Source organism: Motacilla alba, chromosome 3 (genome assembly GCF_015832195.1).
Source record: "Motacilla alba alba isolate MOTALB_02 chromosome 3, Motacilla_alba_V1.0_pri, whole genome shotgun sequence".
In the NCBI taxonomy this organism is placed as follows: domain Eukaryota; kingdom Metazoa; phylum Chordata; class Aves; order Passeriformes; family Motacillidae; genus Motacilla; species Motacilla alba.
The window spans coordinates 77,830,281-77,850,603 of NC_052018.1; the positions used below are offsets into that span (position 1 = coordinate 77,830,281).

The 20,323-nt window shown below is 36.4% G+C and overlaps 1 protein-coding gene across 1 annotated transcript in view; it reads right to left on the minus strand.

The window, feature by feature from the left end:
• TTC27 (tetratricopeptide repeat domain 27) overlaps window positions 1-20,323 on the minus strand; it is a 114,726-nt gene that overhangs the window by 35,141 nt on the left and 59,262 nt on the right. The gene's annotated exons all lie outside the window — the stretch shown is intronic.

Below are 20,323 nucleotides of genomic sequence, written 5' to 3' on the forward strand. Positions count from 1 at the left end.
TTGTTACATAGAAACAAAGCAGAAACCAAATGAAATTCACAATTCTAAATTACATGAGTTCTTCCACAGGCAACATTTAGAAATGTTAACAGGTTACTCTCCCATCATGTAACACACACTCTTCCCAAGGCTTAAACTGTCACAGCAATGAGTTCAAAAGTCAACAAACACTATACAGAGACACGTTAACCCAGTCTGGACACAACAAAACCAGATAGTTTTGATGGAATTTTATAACATGAGCAAAGACTACACTATTGCCACATGAAAGCAGGAAAAGACAGCTCTAGAAACTACAATGCATGCATTTTCCCCACCTCACACTCCAATGTCTGCTCTGAGATTAAGCAGTACAGTACAATAGGCAGCCTGTTTGGGATAAGCATACCATGCTAATTTGAAATGATCACAGTCGGGCTTTTATTACTTTACTTATCAACCTCAGTCTAATCACTTTTCTAATCAATCTCAGCTGATAATTATCCACAACTGAAGTATATGAAGCCTGTAAAGGACTTCCCCACCTTGGACATAATTTTCCTATGTTCATTTCCATTGTATATTCTTCTTTTGCTTGTATGTTCAACATATGTGTAACACCACTAAGGTCCTCAAGATAAAACATCAGCTTTGATCTTCGAGCCTGACCAAATTTCCTTCTCTTCATCCACTCCACATGTTTTACCATCCTTATCTTCAGCGGCTGACTGAGTTAGAATTTTTTTTCTTTTTAGCCAGACCTTATCTCTGTGCTTAATCTTTGGAAATACTACACTCTTACAGTCTCTGAGTTGTCATTTTTCCACAACACTATGCTGTTTGGTTTCTCAACCTACTTACAGTACAGTTTTTAAATTTGTTATTCCTCCAATTGGCCTGAAATCCCTCCCCCAAAGATTTGTTCCTTTAGTTAAAATATAATCTTTGGCTTGCTTTTTGCATTTAAGGTAAATAAATGGCAATTTCACATGTGTCTTTCTATTCTTAACCTCTTTATTCCAAATTAAATAGTTTGTTTGCTTTAAAAAATGCCCTTTACAAGTAATACTAACTATATGCAAACATTTTTTCCCATCCATTTCCCCTGAAGGATGTCCTGATCCAAGCTTACTACAGGGAAAAATCCCCCCCACAACCAAACAAAAAAGCCCCAAATTCCTATCTTTTGAAAAGAGCAGGATATTTAATACTTGTCAAACACTTACTGGAAACAGCATAACACCTTGCTTGTGCAGCAACTACTTAATTCCATATGGATCTCCCATCTCAAAAACACTGAAGATACAACTACTCCTATCCAAATTTAATATTGCTGGCCCAAATAAAATCTCCATTTTATCCATGCAATTTCATCTCACTTCTTCCAAAGTTTTCATATCAGTAACACAGAGTGTGACTGCACTGCTTTTTCCTTTACCCATCTTTTCCAACAAGAGCTTTTTCCAGTTTTAGTGTTCCAGTCACAATTGCTCCACCCGATTTCCTTCATCCGTGCAACAGCTTGCTTCACAGACAGTGTTAATCATCATAGCTTGTTTATTTTGTTTTCCTGCCTTGTCCTACTACTAACCAGGCATCCAGCTGTTTCCACCAACCACACCCTATTTAAAAACGCTAGTCTTTACCATGTTATTACCTGATCATGTGCTATGCATTTACCACTACTGCTATCTCCTATCTCCATCCTTCATTTCCTCATATCCTTTGATTTATCCTGGTACCCTTCATATTACTCTTTATTTATGATTTTATAGACAGAATGATTAGATAAGTTTTTTCTAGACTTCTGCTTCTCAGTCTAGAAATCTTGTCAGGCTGCCAGAATCAATCCCTAGTTAATACCTCTGGGACTCCAGTGGTGATGGTCCACCCATGAAGTCCTCTCTACATGAATGCTCACACCAGCCATAAACCACTATGTTAATCCATCACCTACTCCCAGCTGACATAGTGTCTGTGGCATTATCTTGCCCTGCTTTTACCCTTCTCTAGCACCTCAAAGCTGTCTGCTTCTCACACGTTTTTACCATATTTGACACAGATTCAGCTTGATTCGATGAACGAAAAGTGCTTTTCAGTCTTTTCTAACATAGAAGCTCCAGATACAGTTTACATTAAATTCTTGTAATTCTAGGGTTCTTTTTCAATTTCTCCCAAGCCAGAAGACTCCTGAAAATCCCACAAATCACCCTGACCATTCCACGCTCTGCCTAGACAACCACTCCCATTTTCCTTGTGCTTCTTCCATTTCTGTACATTACCTCTAGATGACTTATAAGCAGCAAACTGGTGTCACAACTCTCCTGCTCTGTATTCTAGCTGTTCCCTTAGCTACTTAAACAACTTACACACCTATTAAAGTAACAAAGTATGGACACCAGCTGTGGGACTGCCTGTGGGTCATGGCTTTGTGTCAGGCACAGAAGTGCCTGACAGCACCAAGACATAGTTGGAATTGTTCAACTGCTTGGAAGAAAGGTGTCTGGAGACAAAGGGGGCAAGAGGTAAAAATACATTTGTAAGGAAAACAACCCTGCTATCTCATCTGTACTATGGTTCCTAAGAACTTAGCAGGTGTACAGTTCAAACTGAACTGAGCTCACCTATGTTATTTACTCAAAAACAAAGTAGAGGAAAGCTTTGTAAAAATAACAGCAACTACATGTGTAACTCTGGTTCTAGAATTACATAGTTCATATTTTATTCATAAGCTTACTTCAAAAATTATGAATGAATAGGAAAATTTATCATCAAAAAGCTCCTTTGATTTCCTACCACACAAGTGGGTCTCACAGAGTAGAGAGCAGAGCAGTAGTTTCTACTGCTTAGTATTCATGAAACAAAAAGTGGGCATTTTTTTAAGCTTATGGAACATTAAGTTCCTGTGGATCCTGTAATACGTACACAATTCCGTAAAACTTTCAAAGATTCACTGATAAATTAATTCAAATTAACACTATTTAAGACTTAATTCTAAATGCTTTAAAATATTTTGAGGCAGTGATATTAAAATACTTCTTTAATAGGAAAATCTACATAATTCTTGAAGTTTCAAAACATTAATTTGCTTTATTAATTTTCAGTTTGTCTTCTGTCAAGTTACATCTTCTAACAGTAAAGTCTGAAAAACGCTGCAGAAGAACTACAGTCCAAGTTAATTTGGGATGTATTACAACAGTAACTGTCGCAACCTTGTTCCAGAACAGTGTACACAATAATACATGAACCCAGAAAAGTACTAAGAAAACCTTCATTCCTCCTGAAGAACATATACATAATCAGTGTCTAAAACTCAGAAACTGTATGCCTATTAGAAAACAGGTGACAAACAGAGGTAATTAAATATGCAGAATAATTGGATTTTTTTTACATTTCTTTCCTCTGAAATATGTATTAGGTATTCCATGCTTTTCTTGTACTATAACTATTTTAGAAGGATATGTAATTAGATCTTGAGTAACACTCCTTTGATAATCTTACTTTAAAAAACCCCATTAAACCCCACATTTACATTTCAAACAACACACTTACTTCAACAACTGTTTGTCAACCCAAGAGCTCCTGAAACCAAGACCACCAGGACAAACTGAGACATATGCAGACTTCTAAAATCCAATGGTCAAACTTAAACTACCAGTGAAGCAATGCCAGAAATGATAAAACTATTAAACATTTTCATATAACAATGCAGTAAAGTTTTGCTAAATGGGAGAGATTAATTTCTGGCCTAGTCCAAACTTCATGACAGAGATTATGACAAAATAGTGATTACTTTACTGATTGCCAATTTTATTACTAGAGGAATAGATACAAAACCAGTTCATTGGGTCATATTACATTCAACTATTATTCAAAACAGCATTTTGACAGTTCAGTCAGAACTTTGTTGTTTGGAAACTAAAATGACTTTAAGGAAATAACAACCTATCCTTTTAAAAGCTCACAGAGCTCACAATTATATATTTCTGTTAAGCAATGAAACCATCTCTGAATAGTTAAGAACTAAGGCGTCAAAGCACACAGAAAAAAAAACAACCATTGAGCAAGGATGCTTTTCAACATGAAGAAGAATCCTCCCCACTCATTTATCTAATTTTCAAAGTGGAATTATGACACTAAATACTTGAGGAAAATTTATTACAATGATCACTATTATAAATTGTAATTTGTAACTCATGGAAGCTTAAACAGACCATTTCTTACACTGTGCAAAGATGCCAAGCTGAAGACCACTACTTAGTGAAGATTTTACATTATTCACATTCTCAGGAGGATAAAAACATTCTGTGAGAACTCTGCATAAGTTAAGTGCTTAAAAGCACAAAAATATTGCTTCTTTTTTACACCTCATTAAAATACAAGTCTTAGTTTTATTATAATCTTGTAGCCTTGAAGACTCATATTTTTGCTCATTTTGCAAATTCATCCTCTCAGTCATTTTTCGAATCAAATTATTGCTCATTAGGATTTACCTCAACTGGTGTGTTTTTTTAAACCAACTAGAGGACTGTGTATCACACTGCTCCCCAGGAACTAAAAACTGGTTTAAAATTTATGAAAACTAACTTTATCATGTTGTATAGCACTGACTGCCTTCTTTGCTTTGCAAATGAAAGTCTACAGGGCGTCTAGAACACAGAAACTGAAAATATTTCAGGATGCTTCAGAGAGAAAAACTAGTAACAAGATAATGCAACTTGAAACAAAAGTAACTGAAACATTCAAGTAGAAGACTTTAGAATGCACGTTTTCAAACCCAAGTCTGTTTGCATTGGTCGTGGTTTGAAAAAGAAGTGAATTTTTTTGAGAAGCAATAGTCAAACCAGTGAGTGCTCAAATGTGAACATTAGCACCTAGTGTGGCCACTGAACATATGGATACGCCTCTGAGAACACAGGGGTTAAAAGCAGAGGGACTCCCAGGGGAACGCTCTCTTGGTTCCTGGTGCTCTCTTGGTTCCTGGTCCGTGAAGAGGCCAGACCACCCCTGCCCAGCTGCGGGCTGGGCGAGGGAAGGGAAGCCACGAGGCGAGGTAGGCTGGAGCCTTGGACTGAGAAGGGAGGTGAAGGCCCCTGGCCCCTGAAGGATGGAAGGGTGCAGGAGCATTGAAGAAACACCGGGCAGCCTTTCCCCCTTCCCCTTCCCTCCCGGGAGAGAGAGAGAGAAAGAGAGTGCCTGTGCCACCTTGAAATTGGATAGCACTGGCCCAGCCAAGAAGGAGAAGGGGGGGGATGTGGCGAGAAGATGCAGCCAGCAGCCGTGGGAGTTCTGGGCAGACAAAACCCAAACTTTTAACCCTTTTCTAAAATAATAAAAACCTTACAAATGCTAATCCTTCTAAAACTAAATAATAAAAAGAAAAGATAAAATAAGAAGAAATAGACAAGTGTGATGTAAAATTTTACAAGTAAAGGATGACCGAAAAAAGTTAAGAAGAATCCTAGGTGGGAGGAGATGATGGAGTAGCCTATAACTAAACTCTTTTCTTATGTAGCCATGAACAAACCCATTTTTCCTACAACGCAAAAACTACATTTAAGAGGAGGCAATGGCTTAAAGCCGAAAGAGCGAACAATAAAAGAGTGACGTGAACAAAAACGACAGGTGAGGAGGGTGGTGGTGCCCCCAATCTTCAATAAAAAGAAGCTTTATTCTCAAAATGCCTTGGCTCCAGGGGGTGAATTTGGGGGGGATTGGTGTCCCAAAAATAAAAAACTATTATTTTTTAAAACTAAGCAAAACACCCAAAAAAATCTCTATTCTCAGAACCCCTCACAATTCTAGTCCATACACAATAGTAAAAACACTAAACATAGAAGGAAGAGTATAGTACAATATAGTACAATATAGCACAATATAGTACAAAAAAGACTTCTCTCTTCTTAATAAAATAAAAGTTAATTACCTAAAAAATAATAGGCTAAAAATTAAATATCTACAAAATAATAATCTAATTAAAAATCCAAAACTATATCATTATACTGTTTTAAAAATCTAAGTAAAAAAAGAAAAAGTTTAAATTTTTTTCATTTTAAATTCTATATAGATTCATTTTATAATAATTATAAATTAATAAATTTTTTCTCCTTTATTCCCGAATTAAAACCTACTTTACTCTATTTCTAATCACATCTCACAACAAACACCAGGGAGAGCTTGTTTTCATAAGGGCACTGGCATTGCGCCAGCGCCAAACCATGACAGCATTGAAAGCAGTGTTTTACCTACTTTGTTCAATGCTTTGGTAAAAACTTCTTGATAGAATGTAGTCACCACACCGATAGAAAACACAATGTTCACTGACCCAGGTAACTCCTGGGTCCACGAATGGAAAATGGTTCCAGTTTCTAGTAGCTTTACACACAGAAGGAAAAACACTGATTTCCTTAAAATGAAATGAAAACAAAAATTTTCTATGCATATTCTGTCAAATTACAGTAGTCCCTTTTTAAACAGCAGGCTAATCCCCAACTAATAGTTTGCTTATTTTTCCCTCCCACAATAGACCCAATGGAGAAATCTCTCTGATCTCTAAAAACAGGAGGTCTGCTGGTACTGGATTCAGCACTATCCACCCCATAGCAATGTTCTAGTAGCTGGCTTTGATGAATTCTTCACTTAAGATGCTCCAGCTCTCAAGGCTGTAAGTAGCAATAGTACTGAGCATGCATAAGGAACACGGATTCTTCTCTGCTATCTCCTTTTTCCTTCTCCCCCCTGAACAGCTAAAGAAACTTCTTGGCACCAACATCCCCTCACCAAATCCTTAAAAGCTTAAAGTTTCTAGGCTGAGGGGACTGCTAGTAGAGACTTTTTCAGGACAGCTTTCTCTGTGGCATCTGCACACAGGCTTGATTTCACTGTCAGCACTTGACTTGAAGCTGAGAATAATGCAGTATTCTCTTCAAGACAGATTACAACTAGATAATTTCCTAACATAGTTCAAGTTTGGTGCATTTGAAGTTGTTATTTCCTTTAAAAGCATAAGCAAAAAACCTCTTTTTTTTAAAACAAAGTTTGTGTTAATTTTGTGGCAAAGGAGGATCTTGCTTGTAGCCTTTAATAAAGATCTGACCGTTCTTGCACCAGAAACCTCTGTTTTGCTGCAATCATTCCTCCCCAGCCCCACCAGGCATTATAATAACTTGTTACGGAGAGTAAGTTACACCAAACATTTGTGTTTTATAATATATAACAGATATATTCTTTGAGAGATGCAGTTCTTCCTCAGAAAAGCCAAGAAAGGAAGGGGATAGTCAAGCTAAATTCTTTAATTTAATAATTTTTCTATGCATTATATAATTGTTAGTTTGGGTATAGTAATAAACTTTCATAACCATGACCCATTTGATCTATCCTGTATTCCAACTGGAATACCCTGCTCACAAAGAATAATCTATCAGAAATATCCTGTACTTTTTCTGTTGCTGGTAGACTTGAGTTTACCTACCATATAGCACACATTTGCATTTTGCTGATAGTAAATTGTGCCATAATGTATATCTACACAAGCAATTAAAAAAAAGTCAAAGTATCTGTAAATAGCAAAAAAAAAAGCCTCACTCAAGCTTTAATATAAAGCATAAGTAAACATAGTAGAAATAAATATTCAAAATAAACATTTATGCACGGCAAAAAATAAATTTGTAATTAGATGGTATTTCTGAAACAACAAATACAACAAATAAAAAAAGAATTTCAGAGGAAAAGTTCTTAAGACTTGTCACTAATTGCAAGCATGAAAACATTTACAGCTTCCTACCTAGGGTAGAGACTGGTGGTATTCTGCTATACAAAAGATACCAAAGGGAAAAACACAGCACAAAACAAAATGCCGTGTCTTCATGTAACTGTTTTGGTGCAAGCGCTTTTGGTTTTGGTGCAGTCACACCAAGCATAATTCTTTCATGTTACTAAGTTACCTGGAAAAAGGAAAGAAAATCATGTCTAGTCTTATCTAGATACCCATAACCTGAAATCACAGAAATTCTGCTGCTTATTTGCCAGAAACTCTTTTTTCAGTAATAGAAAGAGTCATGGGGGTTTTTCAACCGCAAAGTGCTCTTTTGCTGTTACCTGTTTTCCAACTATTTTCATTCATTTGAAAACTTCAAGAACATCTTTACTCATTTGGTGAAGGGGACAGGAGTATAAAGGGAAAAGACAGACAAGTTCAGTCTCTTTTTTCCTGAATCCAGCCACAATGTCTCAGATAACATCTTGGGACACCCATTGTTTTCCCTCCTTACAAGAAGAAAGTTTTCCTAAGAATAGCTGTCCTATACAATGAAACCTTGACTGATACCCAGTAGTTTCTGTTGAAAAATTACTTGGCAGGAAATAAACATTCTTCCAGTAGCTGAGCCTGACCCAGAAACCATACAGTGTATGATGGTAAGTACATTAGAAATATGACACACGGGCAAAGCGTTTAAACTTTAGCTATCCCAAAAGAAAGCAGTCACATGTAAAGAAATCTGTTTTCAATATATGTATTTTCTTGAAAGACATCCAACCCAGTTCTTCACATGTTCCTGGAAAGCTCTCTATATATCAGGGAAAAACAAACAAACCCCCTATCACTCTCTGTTAGTCATTGATCTACTCACCAAAGAGGAAAAATAAACATCTTCAGTAACAACAGGTTTGAAATGAATTCAATTTCCAGTGAAAATAAAAAAAAAATCCAAATGCATTAAATGTTCCATGCCTGATTGTATGGCATATTCAAACAGAAGTGTATCAAGCTCCCCTGAAGACTCAGCACTTTATTAAAGAAGGAGGAACCCACAAAATCACAGTTCTTTCCACAATTATATAGCCAGTTTGGCACACTACCAATCAAAAAAAACAGACCAAATGAAAAAATTTCAGTCAGCTGGACAAAGTTTTATGGTCTGTGCTGGTCACTCACACCAAACTGCCTGAGGGACAGAGACAAGACAACAGAGAATCTTCTGCTACTTCACTGGACTTACCATACTAAAAACCTTGCCCAACAAAACCATGTACTATAGAGACTAAGGGACAGCCAGGATAACATGTACATCCTTTACTCTGTTAATAGTCTTCAATTGCTTGCGGACCATCAGCTGCAAGTCCTAATGGTACCACTCCTGCACTGGAGGCAATTTTCTTGCACATCTGCAGGAAGGGTTAGCATGCTGCTGCCAAAGGAACAGATACACTTTGCTTTCAGCTAACCCTGTTTTACTTGAGATACTCTAACCTGAGCCAGAGGGAGAGTACTGAAGGACAAATGAACTCTTTCACCAGCAGCTGCCCCCACCTACTTCCTGCTACCATTTTTTTCCAGGGGAGAGAAGAACATGAGCCCAGAAGTCTGCTGGGCTTCTGGTCATTCATTTAACCCTCAGCCTGTACCCTTAATGGAGAGCCAGAGGAAAGAAGGCAGATTTCACACCAGAGAAAAGGGCAAAGTGGAGCTTGGGAGCTCCTGAAATAGTTAAAGATTGCACTATAATTTGGCATTTTTGACCTTGTAAGTATCTGAACCTGCAACACTATTAATGACCTTGGCTTGTGTGCATTTCACACAGGGAAAAACAGAAAGAAAGCAGAAGTGTTCTATGGTAGAATCATTTACTACATGTTTCTTTTTCTAGGCAACTTCAATGTTTTCCCAGATCTGTATCTGGAAAAGTGGGCAGGTATAGCACAGCAATGTGCATAACAGCTACAAACAAAAATATTTATGCCATTTAAAAATCTAGTTCTGGCATGGTAGGTCATATTGCCTACAAAAACATCTCCACATTTGTCAAAATGCCTGAGTCTTATCACAGAACCACAGTGCCATCATTTACAATATTCAGTCAGAAAGCAATACTATAAAAAAAAATGGCTAACTGCAAAAGTAAATGGAAATCTTGAAAAGAATCATTATCATATCATACTCACAGGGAGGCTGGACACCAGACTGGGCCCCCCCGGGGAAGCGGTCTCAGCACTAGCCTGGCAGAGCTCAAGAAGCATTTGGACAATGCTCTCAGGCACATGGTGTGACTCTTGGGAATGGTCCTGTGCATGGCCAGGAGTGGGACATGATTACCCTTGCGGGTCCCTTCCAACTCAGCATATTCCATGATTCTGTGATTATAAAACTCTCCACACACCAGTCCTAGTGGTTATTTGAATCAATGATTATTAAATCAGTTTGGAAAGTTCAGAATCCAAATATATTCCTCAATTCATAACTAAAATGGAAATAAATGAGTTGAATTAGGCCAGAATAATCTCTGGTTAGAAGCTACATCTAGCACACACTATTGTGAAGTTTGTCTCTCCAATCAATTGATTCTTTACATAGTAGATTCTCCAAATTTTTTATCTCCAAACATTTAGAAACCACAGCAGTCACCATATTAAGTAGGTTCCTCTAACAATCCAACCCTCTTTGTAACTTACTGGAAAGTGAAGCCCTTGGCATGATGGAAATTCTTTCAATGGAAACATCTACCAGAATCTCCACTATCACTCTCCACTACATCATCACAGTTACAAACTAATTTAAATGCTTCAGCATTTTCATTTCACATGAAACCAGTTCTTATTTTTGTAAATGGTATAATCATTTAATCTAAAAATCTAAGAAAAATAACATTTCCCCTTGTTAATTACACAATAGTTCATTCTTTTCTATTTTATTTTTTCCTCAAGCATTATTTTTCATCTCTATTTCTGTACGTATCTCACAGGGATTTGTCACAAGTGTAATGGCCTTTTTTACAAATCCCTTCTTCCCACTTTCTGTGAATTCATATTCTGTAGGTCAAAGATTACAAATCTCTACAGCTTATACTTCAAAGTTTTGCTGCAGAAAACTGATCTGCTGAAATCTTACTCTTAAGAGTGTACAAGAAACAAATTTTCCACAGAATTCTCCTTGATTATCCTTGGTGTTGACCTCCATAATAAAAGTAAAATATTTCCAATGTACTGCGCTGAAACTCAACCCCTATTTGGCTCTACAAACACTTTCTTGCCCCTAAACACCTGAGAGTAATTCTTATCAGTTTTTATCAGATTTCCCACTGACAATCTACTTTGGCAGTAATTGTATTTGCCTCCCTTAAAATCACAGCTTGTATGCTGACCTGAGGAAGTAAAATATTTATTTTGTATCAGGAGAAAAGAAAAGCCCTACTGACAGACCATTCAGCCTTTTTTTTTCTAAATGATTATATACGGGCAAGACCAAGGATCACTAGTAATTGGGACTTACTAAGTTGTCTTTGACTTACTACCTATTCCAACTTTTGCAAATATTAAAGAACCAGTATTTCCATATTCATTCACAATTGATACTTTTAGAACTAGAAGCGGTCTTCAGTCTCATTTCTTGCAAAGGGTAAAGCAGCACTAAAATACCTTCTAATGAAAGAATTTTTCAGAACAATGCTGGATCACTTTCAAAATAGTGAAAGACACATAGACACAAGCACTTCTATCAATAACATTTACCTCATTGTTATCATGTTAATTCCCAGCAATTGTTTTTGTACATCTTCATTTCATTAAAGAAGAAGGCACTATCTACTGTATGCATGACTCTGAATTAAATACTGAATTAATTCTGTCTTTCAGTTCTGTTCACCATGGTCCTGGAACTTCTGGAACTACAATAACCAATGCATTTAGTGCCTTTTCATGGCATTGAAAAACTCATGCATTTGGCAGGCTTTGCACAGCACGATTCCACACAGAAAACAGAGAGGACAAAGAGAACTGCTTTAATTTATTTACCTGATTTAACTTCTTCCCTGTAATGAGCTGATTACCATTACTGAATTGTAGCTCCAAAACTGTCATAGTGAGGGCATTTTATAACTTCACTGCATATATTTCTATTGTTCTGGAAAATTATTAAAAACTGAAAAGAATGCAAAATTAATTCTGTCTTAATTTGATTTTTGAAACCCATTTCATGCAATAGCTTCCATATTTTTAATAGACTACTACCCTAATCAAACAAAATAAGCATACAGATCTGTGCCATTGAAGGTGAAGAATGATTGAGCCAGAGAGAACTATCACAAATTTATGCATTTTTAATTAATAAACGTCAATACTATTATGGTCAGCAAATAATTTTGCTGGGGTTTTGTTAGTTTCATTTATCTGCGTTTTGCTGATTTGTTTTTTTTTTTTAATTTGCATCTTTTCTCCTCTTCCTTTAAAAGGTGCATTTTCATCGGCAGTGAGAATCAGACTGTCCTTCAATGATACAAGACCTTATTACTATCTTTTTTTTTAAATCTAGAAGGATTCAATGTAAGCATGTTTAAGACAACTCTATCTTTAGTAGAGAATTCCTGTTTGGTTTTTTTAAATTGACATGTTGGAGTATGATAAATAGCATTTATCATGTCCTAAAATAAGAAGTTAACTTGCCCCTGTTTTAAGACCTTTTGAACTCTTAAATGGAAATGGAAGTGTGATTAGCAAATAAAGCAAATGTACATTATGATCCAAATTAAACAAAATTACATGCCTTGTAATGAAAATACAACTATAAAAATGAGTTTTGCATTTCAAATTTTCTCTTTTCTTATAAATATCTTAGAAATGCACAAGTTCTGATTATGCATTAAAACTAATATATATTAGGGTTTCAGTCCTAATTGTATAGGACAAACACAAAACCATACCTTTTTGTCCTATCAGCTTCCAAGGTTAGCTCAATTCTGAATAAATTAGGTCTTAAGCTATGAAAGAAAACACACCTTTGCACCTGCCTGGCAGCTTCTGAAGGCTGGTTTGCCCTTTCAACACACTCTCAATTCCAGACACTTCGTTAGTGATTTTTACCAGATCATACATACTATTGTCCTTTAACTCCAGCATCACAACATGTCCTGCTGGTATATTAGTTGAGATTACCGATTATAAGTGCAATTTAAAACATTTAGTAATGAAATATATAAATACTAATTGAAAGATCAGTGTTTCTTACCCTAGTTATAACCATGTTATCACTTAGATTTTAAACTTTGTGGTTCTACAGGTAGCGCCTGTATCATCAATAGAGATATTGAACGCATAAAGATATTAACATATTTAAGCATTCAACGTTTAACAATTCCACTAAATTACCAATTTTAAACAATTATTTTACACTTCTTAGTCGCTAAGAAAAAATCATTTATCACTTCTTGTTAATCTTCTTTCCAAAAGTGAGCATTTAGAAAAATTACACTTGTTTAACTGTCTAGTAGACCTTTTATCTAAGAAGCCTTTCAGTCTAATTCTTTGGTATACCAGTTAAAACTGTTTAATTTTTCTATTTTATATGGTGGAAGACTGGAAAGCTACTGCCTATATAACATTTCCCAACCGTTTTTCTTTATGATATTCTGGTAACTCATTCTTTCCCACCCATTATTACCTTGTCTCCAGGCAAACAAATTCATTCTTCACTTTAACTTGTTCCTTAAGTATCCCCTACATGCTTAAGCAATCTCAACATCCCAAGTTGTTCATATCACAATTACTTTGAATTTAAAAATTATTGAGGAAGAGACTACCTCTTGAACATAATGTATCCATTTCACCTATACAATCACTTTAATGGCAGGAAAAAGAGACAGTCAAAAATTTGTAAGGCATCTACACAGAAGAACTTCAGGCACCGGATAACCAATAATAGTTTTTGCTAACTCAAGGTGAACTTCTAAGATGCAAAATGATGTTGATAGTTTTAACGAAGCATGCTGGGGCAGGAATTAATTAGCATGCTGGAACTGTGCATATCAGTATTTTTTCTAAAGCGAGTCACATAGCAGATTCTTCATGTGCATGTTTTGGTTCATTAGATCAGGTCCTGCCAATGTGCATTTCACTTTGAAAACAATACTAGCCAACTCAGAAACAATATTCACTTCAGTTGTTCACAGACATTTTACTAAAAAAAGCTTCTGTTTCTTTATAATAGGGCTCTTGCAGTGGGTGGGGAAGAAAAGCACATAAGAGGAAATGAGTCGAACAATCCCAAATGAAATACAAAGCATTTTGATATCAAAATTAGCACAAAAGAGGTCAAGGTCATGAGTAGGAGATAACTGGATTCATGACCATCTGACGTAAGATTTCCTATTTTGTTTGAAACACAGAGCCAAGTAGTGTACCAGGAAATTTAGAGCATCCCAATGCAACTGCCCTTTGCAATGTCTGGCTGTAGTCAAACACTACCACCTAAAGAAGTGTGGCAAAACACATGAGGTCTCCAACAGCACAACAGCATTACCAACTTTCAAAATTATGAGCTTACTGTTATTTCTGGACAAATATTGAACACAAAGTTATTGAGTGCCAGTGCTTAGGATATGGGTTTCAATGCTAAAACCTGTTAATGACATAAGCCTCTACTTCCAGCACAAAATCTTCAGAGAAGTGTATTTTATTTTCTTTATGCCATTTACACTTACTTTTTTTTATGTTACTTACATGAAATATAATTTTATAGTTATTGCATTATCTTTATCAAGCAAGTCTACCTTCTTGAACGTTTTTGTTTTCAAAGAAAAAGCTGTTCCACCTGTTAACTATGTTACTTTTATGATTTATCAAAAGATGTAAGCAGAATTTCCTCTGAAGTCTGTAGAAGAAACTAGATTTAAAAGTTTACTTGATGAAGGGTGGATTTAAAACCAGTCCACTTGTTGTGCTGCCACTGGTGAACAGCGGGTATAAAACACTTCACACAGGATGCAAAACCCACAGAGGAACTGCATATGGCTCAAAAGAGTACGCCTGTGGTAAGTTCCAAGCTGTTGTGGTTACACTGCTATAAAAGCTCCCGAATCAGTTTGATCTGGGGGAAGACACAACAGCAGTCAGTGCTGAAAAACAGATCCTGTTTCTGTTTTTCACTAAAGGGGGAAGGACAATAATGAAGAAAGAAAAGAAAAGAACAACTATTACCATCAAATTCAAGTTAAATTACCACATAGGAGAAGCAGACAACTGCCTTGAGATAAGGCAGAGTCTGCTTTGTAGTATCTGGCATGTGTGCTGGACAGTGTGACTGTCTAAAAGGCTATTTCAAAACAGGATTTGTTAGCTCACCTTGAGGTACCTATCTCCAGATCTGTAATGACACTTATGACATAAAACTGTGAAGATTCATCTATTCAAATGTAGCAGCAGCTGTATGTCTTCATCTATTCAATTTAGAAGTAGACAGGAATAGTGTCTCCTCCATGCCATCTGGTCTGTGGAACTAATTATTTTAATTGTTTAATTTGTTCAAGTGGCGCTTATAATGTTTATGGCTTCCAGAGCAAAGCTTAGGCAGAACGATGCAAATATTGTGTCCTGGTACTCATATTTCTCTTTGCAACTTCCTGTCATCACTTTATAAAAGAAATGCAGTATTACTGTTCAATATGGCTTAAGGATTCTCCTATCACCACCTTTCAAAATGTCACAACACCAAGTGAAGAGAATCTAAGGGGAGAAAAGTCTTCAGAACTAAGACTCAATGAGAAACATTTGAAAAAAAGTGGAGGCTTCATATTCTTAGCTTCTTTTAGAAAGTGCATTGACACTGGACAATGTTGAACACAATTGTCAAGAATAGTTGAGAAAATATGAAGAAACTTTAGCACAGAAAGAATGGTTTCACATTCTTTCCCCCATACCAGCTAATAGCACTGATCCAAACTGGCAAAACCAAGAGTGCAGTAGAAAACTTTTAGGCAGGAATCATTACCTAGAAAATGAAATTACTCAAATATTCTCTTTTTTTTGCTAGCGGTACAAAACCACTTCAGTTATTCCTGAATAACTCCTGGCAGACTGGATCTCTGATTCCCCCTCCTCCCTGTCCCTTCCAACCCATAATCACATAGGAGAAGAAAAACAGAAGGAGTCAAGCACTACCACATTAATTATTTTGAAGTGTGCTAATGAGTTTGGTGTATCCCCAGACTCACTTGTGTCATGTAACATCTTCTGTCAAATATGTCACCTGTTTAAACAAAATGAAATACGTTCTGGAAATGTGTGCCTTGAGACTGAAATCATAACCATCAAACCAAGAGGTCACTCTCTTGTGAGATTGCTTTCTGAGGTAATAAGGTTTGTTTCTAGTGTTCTGGAGACCTTGTGATCTTGTATAAAATTCAGTAAGGATTGGTTTTATAAGTCACCTGGCTTTTCTCATCTTCTAAAACACTTTTTGGAACATGTGTTCTAATAATAAATACAATTCATAATAGTTAAGAACTATTGGGATATCAGTGCAGGATCTCCACAGGATAGAAGAGGGCTGTGATCCACTTATTACCCTCCTGAAGGAAGTGATTTATATCTCCCTCAGCTCTCCAGTACATCTCAGATCCCAGCAACTTTCCACTAAAACTTTCAACTTGATGTGAAACAAATTTATTAAAATTAATTTTTCTCCTCCTTCCTCTCCTCCCCCATTCCATCCACAACTAAAAGCAACTATTAAAAGGTTATTTAATGTACCCCTAGAGTTCAAGAGGGGGTTAAAGAACAGAAACAGGAACTCCTAGTACAGAGATCTAATAGTTTTGCTGAACAGACAGGTGCTGTCATTCCTTGGTTATGCTACATGTCTCTCTCTATTACACCAATTGTGGTTTGAGATCAGAAAAATATATGACTTGAGAAGCAAAAGAATAGGGAAAAACCTGTTTGCCTCAAACTTGTCTCGATGAGCCTTTTGGGAGGAAGACTGCTCCCCTCTCCTTTTTGAACTCTTCCCTTAAATGTTGAATTTGTCCAATGTAGAACTACCACTAAACAAAAAAAGGCAGAGCAAGCAATTTGGCAAGGAAGTGACTGTTTACTTTTGCAAATAAAAAGGATATATTTCTATGATAAATTACATAACTTTCTTGCATAACCATTTAAAGCCCATCAATGTGAAATTAACAAAACAGCAAAGTTGTGTTCAATCTCATAAAGCTCAAGACACCAGTTCTGTTAGATCTCTATCAGCCTTCTGTTCAATCTCTATCAGTTTTTCCTTTTTACAGAGGAACATAATTTTTTTTTCAGATTTGAAAGAACTGAACACTAGCATGTTTCTTTAGTAAGAACAGTTTAAACAAAAAAAAAAATCCCTTTTTTATACACACAGAAAAAGATTAGTTGCTGGCGAAAATGATACTCTGAAGTATTATTTAAGTGCAAATTAAAGGGCAGTTGACAGAATTCCCAACCACATACATCTGTGTATGACTAAGGATATAAAACAAGCTCTCATGTGACCTTTCAATCTTAGGCATAATGATCAGCCTATAATATTGCTAGTCTGCTCCCAGCTCTCCTGAAGTCTTATTAAAACACCCTTTTCAAGACACATTTCTCTGCCCCAACAGGCAAATTCCTTTACTGCCAAGAAAAGCAAGCAGGAGGGAACCGTATGAAATACTGTGTAAGTTGTACGACGTGCTAGGAAAGCCAAGCCATCAGCTTGCAGGCATGCTGTCACCAGGTGTAACGAGCAGCAGAAAACCCAGTCAGAAAAGGGGCCCATAACAAGCTGACAAAAGCTGCAAACCTAGAGGTAGCCAGTGTAGGCACTCAGGTTAGGGTAGGATACACCTGGGATATCCCAGGCAGGATAAACCTGAGCAGGCTGCTGGAGTACCAGGCACATGGCAGCTTCACCTCTTTCATTGCTGGCATAATACAGCAGTAAACAAATGATGGTCTTGTTTCTACCCCACCATTTTATTTAATTTTGCTTCAATCTTAAAAATACTTTCAAGTCCACTGAAATGGAAGAGTAAACCTATTTCATATATCAAGAAGCTCCAGTGGGATGATACTCCATGTGTTTTGAACTGGTTTGGTTGTGGGTGGGGTTTTTTCTTTTGTGATTTTTTGTTTTTTAGTTCATCCCTCACTTTTCCCATTTCTTCACAGCTTCTAGACCAGGCAAAGTTCATTTTTTTCTCTCCCATCCTGTTACTTGAGCTCTGACTGCACTTTCAGCAGTAATTTGTGGCTTAACAGCTTAGTTCAATCCATCTTCCACTATTAATAGTTTCTGAATTACTTTCTTACAATAAAAGGTAGGTGAAGATCCCCAAACTGATAGAGCAATAGAAGGTTTCTGGTTTTATCAAAAACCTACCCCCATTTGTTCCTTTTTTTCTCCCTCCCATTTTTCTTTCCAACCTAGTACTTCTCACCCTCCTGGACCTTGACCCAAATGGAAGAAAAACAATCACACAACCTTTAAAATACCATACTGCATACAGAGACACATTTTAGTTGGCAGTACCTCGATCTGCATTTCTCTGTATGTTATACTGGTCGCGACTAAATATTCTAGTGGAATGTAAAATAACTGGTTTTGCTTTCAGATGCTGTTTCCTCTTCTTAGAAAAATGGTTGAAAAAATTTACTGGCTTTAGAAATCTTTAACCTTAGTTTTGCAGATCCAAACCCCATTTAAGCAAAAACTGGACAGAGACAATCTGCAACATCCAGAAAAACTATCTCCTCCTCACTTGCAGTTAGCTACTAGCTGAAGTACATTCCAGAGTACCCAGAAGGATCATTTCAAAAATCATTCCAAAGACTGCATTATCTCTAGTTCAGATTTTTAAAATTATCAGAAAAAGGTTTTGAAAATGAACATTCCAATTCCTCTTGAAGTTTTCCAATTAGAAAAAAAAAAAAAGACTTGAACAAATTTGTTATAAAGTAGGGATATATTTAATATTTGGAGTCTGGCAGTAAATTTTAACCAATATACCCACATTTCAAAAGGAGCTGCAAATATTTTCAAGTAATTAAAATAATGTAAAGAGACATAGCCAGTCCTACAAAAAAAGGTAGTTGAGAAATGCTCTCTCTGACAAGCCAACAATGTAGCCAGGTTTGCTTAAGAGCTGAAAGCAGCATCTGCCTACTCAGCAACATTCATTTAAAAAGATGTTTATCAGCTGCAGACCCAGCACAGGAGCAGGTGAGGCTGGAAATGGGGAAAGGAAGAAAAATTAGAGTAGAAGATAGAAGAGCCTATAATGGCTCATGCACTTTTCAGACAACCCTAAAGGAATGTAGAAGGTTTACCATGTCTTATTCAAGCTGTTTTACAAGAATTTTTATAATTCCTTTAAAAGATTGATATTGCAAAGAATCACATTTAAACCTCCTCCCTTAATCTAGCACAACTCATCTTTCTACAGCACTCCGAACTAGTAAATAAAGAAATTGTAAAACAAGAACCCATTAAATCCACTTGTATGAAAATTTTGTGGATTTGAAATCCATTTTCTGCTGATAAATATCTGCAGAATTCACTTGTTCTTTGGCATCTTAATGAAAATTATACATCAGCATCTTCATGAAGATGATACATGAAAAAATACTTGTACTGTGTAGGAAAATAACACCATTCATGGTATCTCTTCTGATTCCTTCTTGGCACTGTTAGAAACACTGATATTAAAAAAATTCTGATATGATGGGACTCAGGAATGAAAACCTTAGCTGGAAAGTTATTCAAATTATTTGATTATTTTAACACATACAAACCATTAAACAACATTTAACTATTTTTGGAAACTGAGCTTGTTACCATCCGATCAACACAAATACGCAATATCCAAATGACTAGAATGCTTAATGGGAGAAAACATAAACGCATTAAGATTAAAGGAAATATTTAAAACCACAGATCCTGTGTCTACTGTGGGGTCATCTCCCACAATGTCACAGCCCACGCTAATCAAATCCTTTGCATTGCTGCAGTTGCAGCACAAGAAGTCAGATAAATGGACTTGCTAAGAGAACCCCTTCATGAAGACTTCTGTCATGAGACTGTCAAACTGTCTAACATAACAATTTCCAGTACTCAGGTTTAATCAAGCTAGACAAAAATGTTGGAGGAACTCCAACTGTTTTATGGCTTAGGGCCATAAGGATCCTGAGATCACTTCCCAAGTGCTGTCAGATTCTACATCTCCCAGATTTGGAATCCTGGCTTCCCTGACAGTCTCCTAATGAATGACCACAGGAAATTCTTCTACAGCAACTCCATGTCTTCATCAGCGAAAGAAAAATGCAGCAGCACATCCAAAATGCTCTCCTTCAAAGACTCATGCATCATAATGATTTTAAATGAAACATCAGCTTTTCAGGATTTAAATACATAGCACCATAATCATAATTTTTTACATTCCTGGCCGTTTTAGCCAGCAGGAGTGCTGCCTGATGGACATAGACAAATGCCTGCTGTTCATGCGTGACAACAAGACTTAGCTATATAAAGATGACAAAGGGCTAACAAAACTGTAATATGAAGGAAAAAAGA